The following is a 14,768-nucleotide window of genomic DNA, read 5'->3' as shown; positions in this document are numbered from 1 at the left end:
CATGGAACGTGTGAAAAACCTTTCACTGTCTGGCAAAACAGAAATATTAAATATTTTTAAGAAATACCTTACTGAACAAGCATGCTCATACTCATAAGAATAAAATTGTTTTTTAAACTTGTTTTAGAAAATGTTCATAATAAAACATCTTGTTCTTGAATTATTAAAAACAATGTTGAGTAAAAAATTGCTTAATTTAGTAAATAATTTTAAAGCAAGTCATTATTTTCTTCAAAGTTGAATTTACTAAAAGCACTCCAAGAATTTTATTACAAGCATGACTGCATAATGTAATTGTGTAATTAGTAATACATCTGACACTGTTGGAAAGATTTAGTTTTACTTAGGGCAGGAACAAAAGGTAGTTATTTTTTAAGACTGCATGAGGGACATTGCCTTGTTTTGCTGGTGGAGATTTTTTGTTTGTCTTAAAAAAATATATTTCATGATTGAATTAGTAGAGAAAAAAGGCAACAGTTATTAAGATTGGATCTGTGGATAGAACATGTAGTTTGAAGTTAGACTGACCTGACTTAGGTTTAATCCTGGTGCTACCTCTTGCTACCTGTATTTTTTTTCCCCAAAGATCTCATAATCTTTATTTATAATAGGAATAATAATGTCTATTTAATGAGATTGTCTTAACTCTTAAATGAGATAATGTACAAAGATTGTGCTAGGTACCTAGGAGGTATAGATTTAGTATCCTTACTTCAAAAATCTGAAATCTGAAATGCCCCAAAATTCAAAACTTATGGAATTCTGACATGATGCTAAAAGGAAATGCTCACTGGAGCATTTTCAGATTAGGGGAAATGGTAAGTATAATGTGAACATTCCAAAATAAAAAAAATCCAAAATATTTAACACTTCTGGTCTTAAGCATTTCAGACAAGATATACTCAACCTGTACTAGGTTGGGTTCCTTTGTCGTTCTCACCTGGTTTTTCTGTTTGGGCACTCGATTTTGTGAGTGGTTGGCTTAGATGGTCAGTTTAAGTTCCATTTCAGCTGTGTTTGCTGGACATAGGCCAGAGTTGGTGAATAAACCCAACTGTCAATTTTTCACTAGGTACACCAAAGAAGGTGTTTGTTCAAGACATTGACAACCTACATGCTTAGAATGCCTTGAAATAACAGTTATAAGCTACATCTTACATCAATGAGCTTTTCTTGTATTATTTGGTTTGGAGGTACAAATGTTGATTTAGGAGTTAGGAAGCTATTGCTGTAATGTGAAGGGCGGTGACTTCTGCATGACTGACAAGCTGTGTTTTGTCTAAGTTTTAGATTATATTCCCAGTGTAGTAGGCAGAATTCTAAAATGACCTCCCATGACCCTTTCCCTTTTATAACCTCCTTCCCTTGAGTGTAGGCAAAACTTGTGATTATCACAGCTATAACTTCCTTGGTTATATTATGGCATACAGCAAAAGGGATTGTGTAGCTGTTATAAAGGTTACTAATTAGTTGACTTTGAGTTAATCAGATAGGTAGGACTCACCTAACTACATATCAGCCCTTTACATCTAAGTGTAGAATTTAGAGACAGGGGAAGTGAGAGATTCAAAGCATGAGGAATATTCAATGTGAGAAGGTTCTCCATTGCTGGCTTTAGAGATGGAGGGGGCCACATGGCAAGGCTGGAGAGTGCCTCTAGGACTTGAGTGACCCCTGACTAATAGCCGCCATGAAACAGAGCCCTTAGTCCTATAACCCCAAGAAATGGAATTCTGCCTACAACCATGAAAGCTTGAAAGAGGATCCTTGAGCTGTAGAAAGGATGGCAGCCAGCCAACACCTTAATTTCAGCCTTTTGGGACCAAAGAGCAGAGGGCTCAGCCATCTTAAGCTTAGACTTCTGACCTACAGAAGCTAGGAAAAAATAAAGTTTTACCGTATTGTTTTAAGCCACTAAGTCTGTGGTAATTTGTTACACAACAATAGAAAACTAATTTGCCCAGTAATTCTCATTGTGGATCTTAAGTTGAATTGTTTTCTTTCCATCGTTGTCAGTTTCCTTGTCTTTAAGTAAGAGGATTTTCTAGTCTAGAACACTGGTATTCATAGTAATTATGTATTAAAATCACTTAGATTGTGACAAGAAGCTTTAAATATAGATTCACTTAGATTGTGACGAGCAGCTTTAAATGTAGATTCCAGACCATTCTCCTGATGTCCTGAATCAGATGATCTGGGAGCAATGCTGGGGGCTGCTTTGTTAACTGGTTTCCTAGGTGATTCTGATATTTGTGGGGCTGGATCCCACTGGGCAGGACATCTGTCTATACCCTGGAATAAGAATATACAGTCTCTTCTAGCACTTACAGGTAAAATTGGCAGGGAAGTCCTCTTTTTTTTTTTTTTTTTTCCTTCCTTTCTTTCTTTCTCTTTCTTTCTTTTCTTCTTTCTTTCTTTTTCTTTTTTTTTTTTTTTGTTACAGTCAGAGTCATAGTCAAGTATATGCAATGCTCAGCAGGTGTAAGGCATCGCACGAGGGCTGCTTACTTTCTCTTGTTAAATCCTTGTGATGAACTATAATAACCTGTAAGGTAGGCACAATTATTAGGCAGTCTTCACCGTAGCTTGAGGAGACAGAGCCAAATTTACACAATGCATAAGGGGCAGAACTGGAATTTGAATCCTGATCTTTGTCATTCCCAACTAGGGATTCTTAACGACTAAGTATATCCTGTGCTGTGAAATGCAGTGTCCGTTCATTTCTGTATCTGTAGCCCTAAGCACATGACAGATGAATAATAAACATTCTGCTTATTAAATTATCTGAACTCCATCCTGCCACCCAATACAGAGCAGTTTTTATGACAATGGAGAGGGAGGAGGAGGAGGATGATGAGAACATTTTCTGTGGCGGGGCTCCCTGCCCACTGCTGCCTTTCTATGTCAATTCTGCCTTGTTCTCTTTCTCTACAGTTGTCCCTTTATGTGGGATAACAGCAGTCACTTCCACAGTATGGGATCCTGCTTCCCTCACCATAGCCGATTAACCCAGGGTAAGACATTGGAAATAGGAAACTTGGGATGGAAACACTCTGATCATGATGGTCCCTGGAGCCGTATCCCCTGCCATAGCAGCATTCTGGTAAGAAGGGCCACAAGCCTTCCCTGCTGCCCAGGCTCCTGGAGCCAGCCCTCTTCCTCTCTTCTTGAACATTCCAGCACCTTTCCATTAAGTTCCCTTTGTGGATTAAGAGGTTCTCTTTGTGACAAAGAACTCTGCTAATGCAGGAGTAGAGACTTTTTGAGCTGGAGGGCATCTGAAATGTCATCTTCTGCATTGTGTGGTCTGGTTGGGCATGGCAGGGCACTCTCTGCTTGATGTGGCTCCTTCAGACCCTTCAGACTGGCCCAGTTTTCTCAACTCATTCATGCTCTTCTCCCCTTCCACTACTTCTCCAAAATGGACTCAGCTTGGAGGATGCCATACAAGCCCCACCTCTTCCATGTGAAAGGCTTAAAAAAGCTGTGCCATACATATTTCAGATATTTTTCCTCTCTGCTCCACTTTCTGACATTTTCTCCACCATAATTTTCACTAGTTATAACACAAGGAAGTTCTTAGGGTAAGAAAAATCTATTTTCTGTTTGAATTGTTGCAAATTCCAGCTTAGTGGTATCAATCATAATAGCTAACATTTTTGTGGTAACACTTAAAAGCCAGGTTTACTAATATATGTCAAGTGCTTCATGAAGTTAGATGTGCTTAATATAATTTTCTCAATAAATTCATTGAGGCATCATTAGTATGAAACAAGGCATCACCTTGTTTCATAGATGAGGAAATAGAGAGGTTGAAATGTTCTAAATGGGCCAGGTGCAGTAGCTTACACCTGTAATCCCAACATTTTGGGCAGCTGAGGCAGGTGGATCACCTGAGGTCAGGAGTTCAAGACCAGCCTGATCAACATGGAGAAACACCATCTCTACTAAAAAATACAAAATTAGCCGGGTGTGGTGGCACATGCCTGTAATCCCAGCTACTTGGAAGGCTGAGGCAGAAGAATCGTTTTAACCCGGGAGGCGGAGGTTGTAGTGAGCTGAGATCATGCCACTGCACTCCAGCCTGGACAACAAGAGTGAAACTCTGACTCAAAAAAGGTTCCAAATGGGTGAAATTATATTCCAGAGCTGTCTGTATCCAAACAATGATATCAAGATCAAATCGTAAAGCATCTCTATTTCCTTTTTCTGAATGGCATCTCCATGCCATTCAGTTTGGATACTGGAAAAACCAAAAGACTGTGCTGAACATTCCAGGGTAATGTGAGTGCTACAACAAATTTGGACACCAAGGGAGGTCATATAACTGGTGAGGGTGAAGAATTCAGAAAGACTTTCCTGAGAGGTATGGCAGAGTATATTTTCTAAAGAAGACTGCAACAATATTTTCCATTCCGCATGTTGTTCTAGAGTCTTAACACTCCCACATGAAGAGGTAGGATCTATGTCCCCTCCCCTTGAATCTGGGTGCATCTTTGTGACTGCCTGGGCAAACAGTACAGAGGAAGGGACATAAGGTGACTTCTGAGGCTAAGTCATAAAAATGCCATGTTCTTTTATTCTCTTGAGAAGCTCCCTCTTGCAACTCAGTCACCACGCTGTTTAGAAGCCCAAACAACTCATTCAGAGGATCTGAAACCGACATCCCTGGCTGAGTTCCCAGCCAAGAGGCAGCACCATTTTTTTTTTAAAAGCAGTGTAAGTGAGCAACACTGAAAGTAGATCCTCTAGTCTTCAGAGAAGCTGCCCCAACTGATGCCATATATAGCAGAGGTCAGCCATCCCCCTAGGTCCTACCTGAATTATAGATTCATGAGCAAAATAAATGGTGGTTGTTTTAGGCCACCAAGTTTGAGTTGCTTTATTAAACAGCAATAAATTAATGATACAAAAGAGGCTTGGAAAGATGGGCATCTTTCCAAACAAGGTTCAGAGGGCCATATGCTGCTTATTGACAGCTAGTAGTTGTAGTAATAAAAATAAATATTATAATAATGATACCACTCTTAGTAACTGTAGTGGTAGTTAAGTTTCACTAAGTTCTTTTCTGTGCCATGCTCATGCTAAGTGGTTCGTACTTTATCTTATTTAATTCTAATAATGACTCTAGTAGATACTATTACCCTTATTTTACAGATGAGGAAACTGGAGTTTAGAGAATTTCACTTCTGTTTACAGCCACCCAGATTCTAAGGGGTGCAACTTGCCCCTTCCCGCAAAGTTGCTTTTGTAGTATTCCCAAGCTAAAATATTTCCTTCCTGCTTGCCCAAACTCTACCAGAAGATTCATTCTTTAATGGAAAGGAATACTTTTAATTAGATTCACACTAAAGTGAGGATCACTGAAAGGTAGACAGATGCATTCTTCCACCCATCTATTTGCATTTTCAAGGTGGATATTCACTAATCAAATTGAAAAGCTCTTCTGTAGTGCATTTTTGTAGAGCTATCTGGAGGCACAGGACCTTTTCCTAGAACTTGCCAAATGACTTTGTGCCTTAGACAAAGAACAAAAATCCATCTGACGTGGTCCTGGCAGCTCACACCTGTTCCTCTTTTGGCAGCTTGGAAGATGGGCTACTATACACCATCCCCTCTAATCTCTACCACAAACTGAGCTGTGCTATCCCCCTTATTTGAGGAATCCACAGCTCAGGCAAATTCATAGCATGCCCAGGATCACACAGAAGAACCAAGACTCAAACATGGTTCCTCTAACTTCAAAAGCTGGGTCCAGTCTGCAACATGACTCTTGCTGTATCTCTGAAACTATGTGAATGACTCAGGAAGGTGGTTGATAAGATACAGCAGCTGGCAGAAGGAGAGCAGTGATCCAAACACCTAAGGGGAATTCTAAATAGCAGAAGGAAAGCAAATATTAAAAACTCATAGACAGAAAAAAAAAGAGGAAAAGAAAGAAAACCATTTGGAAGTGCTCATTGAGTTGATGCACTGGATAATTTAATAAGCTGTCTGTTCTGATCCGTTTTGCTTCCCTGCTCTTAGCAGGGTGCCGTATGGAAGCTCCCACACAGTAATTATAATGGATGATCTTTCCCCCTGTCTGGGATCTTTGTGGTGTGATTTGGATAGCTCAGCTGCTAAGCTGTTTTTCTTGTGAGGCAGAGTGTGGGGCATGTGTGAAAATATGTGTGAGGGCTTGTGTGTGTGTTGCAGGGGTAAGGGACAGTGGCTGCGATTGGCCCTTACAATCTCTTTGCCATTTTAGCAACTTTTTAAAAAAATTGTACTTTGGGCTCTGGGGTACATGTGCACATCCTGCATAGAATTGTTACATAGGTACATACATGCTGTGGTGGTTTGCTGTCTCCATCCTCCCCCTCACCTTCACCAGGCATTTTTCCTGGTGTTATTCCTCCCCATCCTCCCCGCCCACAGATGTCCCTCCCCTCCCCTTCCCTCCACCCCCTACCTAGCCCAGTGAGTGTTCCCTCTTTTTTTTTCCTGCTGCTTCTTGGGATCTTGGTGCCAGGGTAACCTTTCTGCCTTCTACCTGATCACATCTTTCTCAGCGTATGGCCTCAACACTCAAATCTCTGCCAAGTGTCAATAAATTCATCAGATTAATGAATCCTTTCCAAGCTAATATGGCTCTCACTCAGCTAAGATAATTAATCAACAAATACTTATTAGAAACCTGTAAGTGTCAGGCACTGTTCCAAGAACATCCATGCTCTCATGAACATGGGTTTTAGTGGAGGAGATGGTTGGGAAGCAAGAAAACAAGTAAGTATGGATTTCAGGCACTGAGAAGTGACAGGAATAATAGGATGGCATGTGTTTCTGTTTGGGTGATCAGGGAGCTAAGTGATGTCTAAGGGCTCTGAAATCCAATCTGGACCTAAATCTAATCTAACCTGCCTCTAGCCTGATCTAAGGAAGAAAGAAAGGAAATCTTGTCAAAGAACTCACTTAGGAGAACTCTTTTCTAATTTGGCCTCCTGTGTATTGATGAGGCAGGCTGTCTGTTACTTGGCATGCCAACTACTGACTATTTCTTCCTTTGACTTCAAGGATCTCATTTCAGGATAATGATGACAATGGTGATGATGACTGTTAATAAACACAATGTTTTAAATTCTATGGAGAAAAAAGAATTTAAAACATACATTTGGGAATTGCTCTCAAGAGATTTGCTTTGATCCTTTCAAATGGGGTGCACTGACTAGACAGGAGATCTTGAGCAAGTTCCTATCTCTCTGGGCCTCAGTTTTCCCATCTGTAATATGACAATATTGGGATAGATCAGTGGTTCTCAAGCTGTGGTCCCTGGACCATCAGTGGTGGCAGCATTTGAGTACTTGCTAGACATGCAAATTCTCAGGCCCTACCCTAGGCCCACTGAATCAGACATTAAACCCTGGCAATCTGTGTTTTAAGGAGCCCTCCAGGTGAGTCTAAGGCACAAAAAATCTAAACACCACTGAACAAGATGACCCCTAAGGCCTTCCTGAGCATGTGTATTTGCTTCTCAGGCTGGTTGGATGAAATTGGCCTGGAGTGGGATCCTCAGAGGGAGGGATGAGAAACAGAGGGAGGTGCCTTTCTTGGTTGCTTCTCTCCCCTTTGAAAGTTTTAATGCCTCCTCCTTATCCCTGCTTTCTCTCAGCGTTCTCTGATGATAGAAGCTTATTAAGATGAGGGATTTTCCATAGGCCTGTTTCAGAGATCCTGGGGAGGAGTTTTAATTGCCAGACTTCACATTGAGGGTGTTAACATTTATGAAAGTCAGCTCCTCTGATTGCCTTTTAACAAGGCGGTAACTGCATACAGGAGATAACACTGGGCCCAGCCCGGCGGGGCCTCAGAGGCAGCTTAAAATAATCAGGCCCAGGGAAAACAGAAAGGCAGGCTGGTATAGCAGTAGCAGAGACATGGCAGCAGCTTTCGTGCTCTGTGTACTGGGGGTGGCTAGGCCAGTGGAAGGGTCCAGGCTGCTGTGGGGTCTGAGGTGGTTTCAGTTAACAAGGTGGGCATGGGAGAGTAGAAGGGAAAGGCTGGTAAGGTCCTGTTCAGGAACAGAATCATTACAGGGATGGGGCAGAGAGGGCTAGGCTCCGGCCTCTTTTGTAATTTAGGTTTGAGTCTTATCATTTTCGTAATTTTGTGAGGCGGGATAGAAGATGGACAATATGCTCTTGGGTAGTGGAGGGTGGAAAATATGCCCAAAGCCCTGGTTCTAGTATGGATTTGTTGCATTTGCCCTTGGAGCTCCTGGCCGTTTCCTCTGAGGCCTCCTGTGGGCTCACACACCACAAGATTAGTTTTCCTTTTTTTTTCCTTTTTAAACATTTCAAAAGCTTTAAGGGTACAAGTGATTTTTTGTTTCATGGATGAATTGTATGGTGGTGAAGTCTAAGATTTTAGTGCACCCATCACTGGAGTAGTGTACCTGGTACCCATTATGTAGTTTTTATCCCTCACCCACTTTCCAACCCCTGCTTCTGAGACTTCAGTGTCCATTACATCACTCTGTTTGCCTTTTTGTACCCATAGCTTAGCTCTCACTTGTAAGTGAGAACATGTGATATTTGATTTTCCATTCCTGAGTTATTCACTCAGAATAATAGCTGCTAGCTCCAGATTGTTGCAAAAGACATTATTTCATTCTTCTGTGTGGCTGAATATACCACATATTTTTTTCTTTCTTTCTGTTTTTTGAGACAGGGCCTTGCTCTGTCACCCAGGCTGGAGTGCAGTGGTGCGATTTCAGCTCACTGCAACCTCTGCCTCCTGAGCCCAAGGGATCCATCCTCCCACTTCAGCCTTCCGAGTAGCTGGGACTACAGGTGCATGGCGCCACTCATGGCTTTTTTTTTTTTTTTTTTTTTTTTTTTTGGTAGAGATGGGGTCTCACCGTGCTGCCCAGGCTGGTCTTGAACTCCTGGGATCAAGCAATCTGCCTGCCCTGACCTCCCAAAGTGCTGGGATTGCAGGTGTGAGTCACCACAGGTGGCCCACATTTCCTTTATCCACTTATCAGCTGATGGGCACTTAGACTGGTTCCATATCTTTGCAATTGTGAATTGTGCTGCAATAAACGTATGTGTACTGGTATCTTTTTGATATCATGACTTATTCTCCTTTGGCTAGATACCCAGTAGTGAAATTGCTGGATGGAATGTTAGATCTGCTTTTATTTCCTTGAAAAATCTCTGGACTGTTTTCCAGTTGTACTAATTTACATTCCCACCAGCAATGTATAAGCATCCCATATTCATCACATCCACCTCTATGCCCACAGCTATTGTTTTTTGACTTTTTAATAATGGCCATTCTGGCTGGAGTGAGGTGGTATCTCATTGTGGTTTTAATTTGCATTTTCCTAGTGATTAGTGACTTTGAAGGTCTGTTCACATTTTCTGGCCATTTGTATATCTTCTTTTGAGAAATATCTATTCATATCAGTTGCCCACTTTTTAATGGGATTATTTGTTTTTTCTTTACAGCAGTAATTTTTCAAACTGCATTCTCCCGGTCTTAAAAACCCAGCCTCCACTGTATCAGATCAAAGATCCAAGGAACTGAACGGCTGTCATTTCTCGGGGGTCTGTGAGGAGAGGAATGGCCTCTGTTCCTTCCTCTCCTTCACCTGGGGCATGTCTGATTTCTTCCGTTTTTTTTTTTTTTTTGTTTGTTTGTTTTGTCACAGAAGTTTGAAAGCATTATCACCAAGAAAGAAGAAGAAAAAAACCACCATTGAAAAACACCATGCTCGATTGCTTCTTTTTCTGTGATGAACTCAGCCTTCCTTCCCTGCTCCCACCTGCCATTTCTCTGGATTTCCCCGCGTGGTGAAAGGCAGACCCAGCTGAGCAGCTGCCCCTTCTCTCTCTTCCTTGTCTTAGCATCCCACTTTGTTGCTACATGGTGCAGATTCTCCTTACCAGAGGCTCCAGAATTGGTGTCTTCTTTTCTTCCCTTCCCTTATGGTTATAGCTCAGATCTTTGTTGCTTCTTGCCTGGACTTGCAATGTAGGCTCAGAACTGGTTGTGCTGTTTCTGGTCCTGCTCCCTCAAATCCTTGTAGTCTGCACCTAGGATGACCTTGCCTCCTTTTTGCCCATCAAGTCCAAGCTCCTTGGTTCAGGGGTTCAGGCCCTCCATTAGCTGTGCTTTTCAGTCTTATCACCCTCTGCTCAGCCAAGCCAATCTCCTTCTGGTTTACTCAATACCTTTCAAGAGTCAGCTCAGGTGTCACTTTCTCTCTGGTTCCTGTCCCTGACTCCCTGAGCTGAGTAAATTATTTTATTTGATAGGCAGATTACCCTCAAGATTTTAATTGTATAACTGTCTTCTCCACAAACCTGGAAATTCCTCAAGGGTACAGTGAGTATGGACCATTCATCTTTGTATCCATAACATATAGCAGGCACATTATAAGAACTCTTGAATTCTGCAGGGCTGTTCAAAGGACTTCTTTGGTCCCTTCCCACCCTTGTTTTCAAAGTACAGTGGTTTTTGCTCAGAGGTCAGTGGTCAAAGTATAACTGAGACTGCTGTGTTGGTGAAATGTAGTGAGCAGCTGGGGTGGGCACTGAAGGCCTGAGTCATCGTGCGACTCTTCTTAAGTGCCTTGGGCTGGTCATTTGGCTTCTCTGGAATTTGTTCTTTCTGCTCATGCATTTGACAACTTGACAGTAGTGAGAAATTTCTGTGTCTTTGGCACACAAAGACTGAGATGCAGTGGCAAGTTCTACCAGTGTGTATCTGACTAGTAATAATACATACATAACAAATTGTTGAGCATGTACCAGGCACTGAGTCAAGGCTAAGCTGTACCCACATTGTCTTATCTAATTCTTCTCACAACTCAAGAAAGTAGGTACAATTACCTCCATTTACTGAAGGCTCAGAAACACACAAGCTACTTGTGCAAGGTCAGGAAGAGTCAGGATTCAAATCCAGGTATAGACGACTCCAAATGACTAACTAGTGGGCTGCCTGTCTTGTGGTCTGAAGAAGGTGAAATATGCCCTCACAATCATTGAAAGTGCTATGCATCCCTGGCTAGGAGGGAACTATAACATGGCTATAGCTAAGAACTCTGTAATTAACCTAGCACTGCTTTCTATAGCATGCAAATACAGGTATCACATGTTCCCTTCCTGGGCTTTTTGGAACCTCACTATGGGGATGAAGAAAATAATGGTGATGATGTAAGTGGAGTGAAAATATGCTCAGGAGATAGTTGCCACCACCTACAGGCACTGGCTCACCTCTGCCCTTACTTCATAACAGTCTTGTCTGTTTCACCCTTTTCTGTACATGTGCACCTTCTTGCTGTTCTCTGCACATGCGAAGCTTGTTGCTGCCTCAGAGATTTTGCAGTTCCTATTCCCTGTGCATGAATGCCCTTCCACCATGAAGTGCATGAAGCCACCTCATGGCTTTTATTACTTAAGGCCCAGTTCAAACCTCACCTCCTCAGAAAGCTCTTTCCTGATTCCCTGTCTGAAATATTTCCCTCTCTTCCCCAAGTTACATTCTGTCCCATCCCTATGTTAGTTTATTTTAGAGCAGTCAGCATGCTTTGTAGTTATTTTCTTCACTTTTTAAAATGTCCTTCTCCTCCTTTCTCAAACAGGAACGCTAAGGGCAGAAGCTTTATCTATAGTCTTCTTACTCAGTGCCTGGTCCATGATGATGATAAAAAAGTTGTTGAGTGAATAACCAAATGAATGAAGGATGACCAATTCTCACATTACTTTTCCTATTCTAGGCTGGACAGCACTTAAACTCATCCAATAACACTGGGCAGTTTTCTTAGCCACTCTGGGCCTCTGTTTTCATACTTCCAGAATAAAGGAGTTGAACTAGAACATGGGTCAACAAGTGTTTCCTAAAGGACCAGAGAATTATTTTAGGCTCTGAGGGCCATGCAGTCTCTGCTACAATGACTGATCTCTGCTGTTGTAGCATGAAAGCAGCCATAGACAATATGTCAACAAAAGGGCATGGTTGTCTTAATAAAACTGTTTATGAAATAAGAGGCCAGCCTGTGGGCCATAGTTTACTGATCCCTGGACTAGACAGCCGCTAAAGACCTTCCTAGCTTGGACGTTTTAAATTCCTTATTGGCCATCTTATAAGAAGGCTTGCTTGGCTTGGACTTCTTGGTTAAAATCCCTCTTCTGGTGGCATGTATGTTTGGGACCCTCAAAGGGGCAAACCAATGTGGAAAGTAAAAATAGACTTTCTAAGGCTGTATGGCATACCAAGACTAAAAGCGACATTTGAAGGGTTTCCTGAGATGGTTAGAAACACTCAGATTATAGAATTTGGTGACCACCTTTTGAAATGATCCAGAAGTTTTCTTTCTCAAGACTTTTTCCTCCCCTTCCTTCCTAATATCTTCAACCTTCACTGAACTCCTTGAGCCCTGAAACCCTGAGCATTCAGTCTGTGTGTGACACCTCATCTGCTCAGTTGCATTGTCTTTCCTACCCCCAAGTGAGTGTCTTCTTTCCCCACTGAATTGTAATCTCCTTGACAACAGAGAATTTTCTTCCTTTCTGTCTCTCAAATGGCATCTAATATTGTTCTGAGCACACAGAAGTGCTGAATAAACATCAGTTGACATTCTAAGAGCCCCCTGACCTCCCTTCCTGCTGTGCATTGTTCAGGAGGCTCATGCCCTCATGAGGACAGAGCTCGATGATGACTTTTCTTTTTGTTGGATTCTATTCCATGTGATGTGGGTTCTGCCACCTGTCTGCTGGTTACCAGATACTTATCAGTGATATTTATAGTCAGACTCTGTGGCTGGCCGTGATGGTCAATTGGGTATCATCTGAACCCACAGACGTCAGAGAGCCCAGGCAATTGGGTAGGAGGTGAATATCAAAGGGGACTTGAGAACTGCATAGAAATAAAAATACTCCAGATTTAAGATTCAGCTCTGCCACTAACTTACTGAGAGATTTTAAGCCAGCCAGATAGCTAGTCACTTCAATAAGCCATAGCTTCAGTTTCTTTATCTAAATGGAGATTAAGTGAAATAATTTATATGAAGGGACTGGTAGAAAGTAAAGGACCATGCTCATATTGTAATAATTATTAGTAATGAGCTGCCATCACCTCACTTCCCTACTGGCCTCCCTACTCCCACCCTTGCCCACTGAGTCTGTTGTTTAAATGGCAGCCAGAGTTATCACATAAAGGTGAGTTGGATCTTAGATCTTGTCACTCCTCTGCGAAACCTCCAATGGCTCCCATCTCCCACACAGCCCAAGTCTTAATAATAGCCCCTTGGGCCCCACATCTCCTGGCCTTGTGGCCTCTGACCTCATTTCCTACAAAATTCCATTCCAGCCACCTATTCTTCTGTATTGTTCTCACTGCAGAGGCTTTGCTCTTGCTCTCTTTTTATCTAGAATGTTCTTTCCCTAGATATCGACACAGCTCACTGCATCATCTGCTTTAAGACATTACCCAAAGATCACCGTTTTCAGTGAGGCCTTTCCTGGTCATCGTTTTTTAAAAATTGCTTCCCATCTCCCATTCCTGTTTAAATTTTCTCTGCAGCACTTGGTACCAGCTAACATAATATTTATATCACTTGTTTTGTTTTAATCTGCTCCTGTACCCTGTGAAAGTTTCATGAGGGCAGAGAGTTTTATTGATGTACTTACTGCTATAATTCCAGTGTTCACACAGGGCTTGACACATAGTCAGTGCTTAACAAATATTTGTCAAGTAAGTAACAGAAGTTACCATTTCATTAGCTCAATAAGGGTGCCTGCTAGGGTGCACGGGAACTGTGTGCATTCAGTTTAATCCTTGGTTGATATGAATTCATCCATTTGCTATAGATTGGTGCAACTAATGCTCACCTCTTTCCATCAGGTCTCTAGGAAGATAGCATGCTTAAGTGACTAAACGTTTGGGCTTGGCTGTCAGACCTACACTCACTAGCTGTGTGTGTTTCACAAATAATCTACTTCTCTGGACTTGGGGTTCTCAACTGTAAAATGATAACTTCTACCTTGTAGTGTTTTTAAAAGGATTCAGTGGATAATTATTAATTCATGTAAAATGTTTAGACAGGTCTTTAGCCCATGGTCAATTTTTGGCTAAGTATTGTTATGCCAATAGCAGTGTAAGAACATCATAAACATCTTCCAAGAGTGCATAGGCACAAGCATAATTTTAATAACTACCCTTTTTGTGTGAATTTGCTGAATTGTCCCAAGCCATGTCTTTTGTGTTTAAATTTTATATCATATTCTGCTATTAAGACAGGCATGCCGATTTCCTTTTTTCTACTTCTTTCCTTTCTCCCTATCTTTCCTTTACTCCAGGATGAATATTCATCCCATCTGCACCACTTACTGGCCATGTGTCTTGACTCCAGCCACTATACCATATAAAGCCTCGGTTTCCTCATCTGCATAATGAGACTGGAAATCTGCCTTGCCTACTTTGCAGAGACAGTGAGTGGATGAATTGAGAAGACGGATGTAAACAGTAAACCTACAAATATTAGGCTTGCTCCTCATTTTTATTGCCTCTCCCCAGCAATGGGTGTTTTTGTATGCCCATCTGTGCCTCTCTGTTCTTGCCCATCCTGGGGCATTAGCTGTAGCATGCGCACAATGGACACAGCTTGCATTTTTTGTCTCTGATTCTGTGGGTTTATGATAGATGCCTCCCTGAAGCCAAGATAGAGTTCTTCTTTGGAGAACCATTTTTAAAAATGTTATATTGGAGATGACTTTCAGCTC

At 41.8% G+C, this 14,768-nt stretch overlaps 1 long non-coding RNA gene across 1 annotated transcript; it reads left to right on the top strand.

Annotated features, from left to right (window-relative positions):
- Nucleotides 1-2,249: 2,249 nt before the first annotated feature.
- LOC119472989 lies at nt 2,250-14,381 on the top strand. The gene is made up of 4 exons (XR_005202157.1): nt 2,250-2,330; nt 2,935-3,103; nt 5,808-6,055; nt 14,346-14,381. It is a non-coding gene; the product is annotated as an uncharacterized LOC119472989 (long non-coding RNA).
- The last annotated feature ends 387 nt before the right edge of the window (nt 14,382-14,768 follow it).

This window comes from Cebus imitator, unplaced genomic scaffold (genome assembly GCF_001604975.1).
Source record: "Cebus imitator isolate Cc_AM_T3 unplaced genomic scaffold, Cebus_imitator-1.0 Scaffold126, whole genome shotgun sequence".
In the NCBI taxonomy this organism is placed as follows: Eukaryota; Metazoa; Chordata; class Mammalia; order Primates; family Cebidae; genus Cebus; species Cebus imitator.
This window is presented reverse-complemented; position numbering and strand designations above follow the sequence as displayed.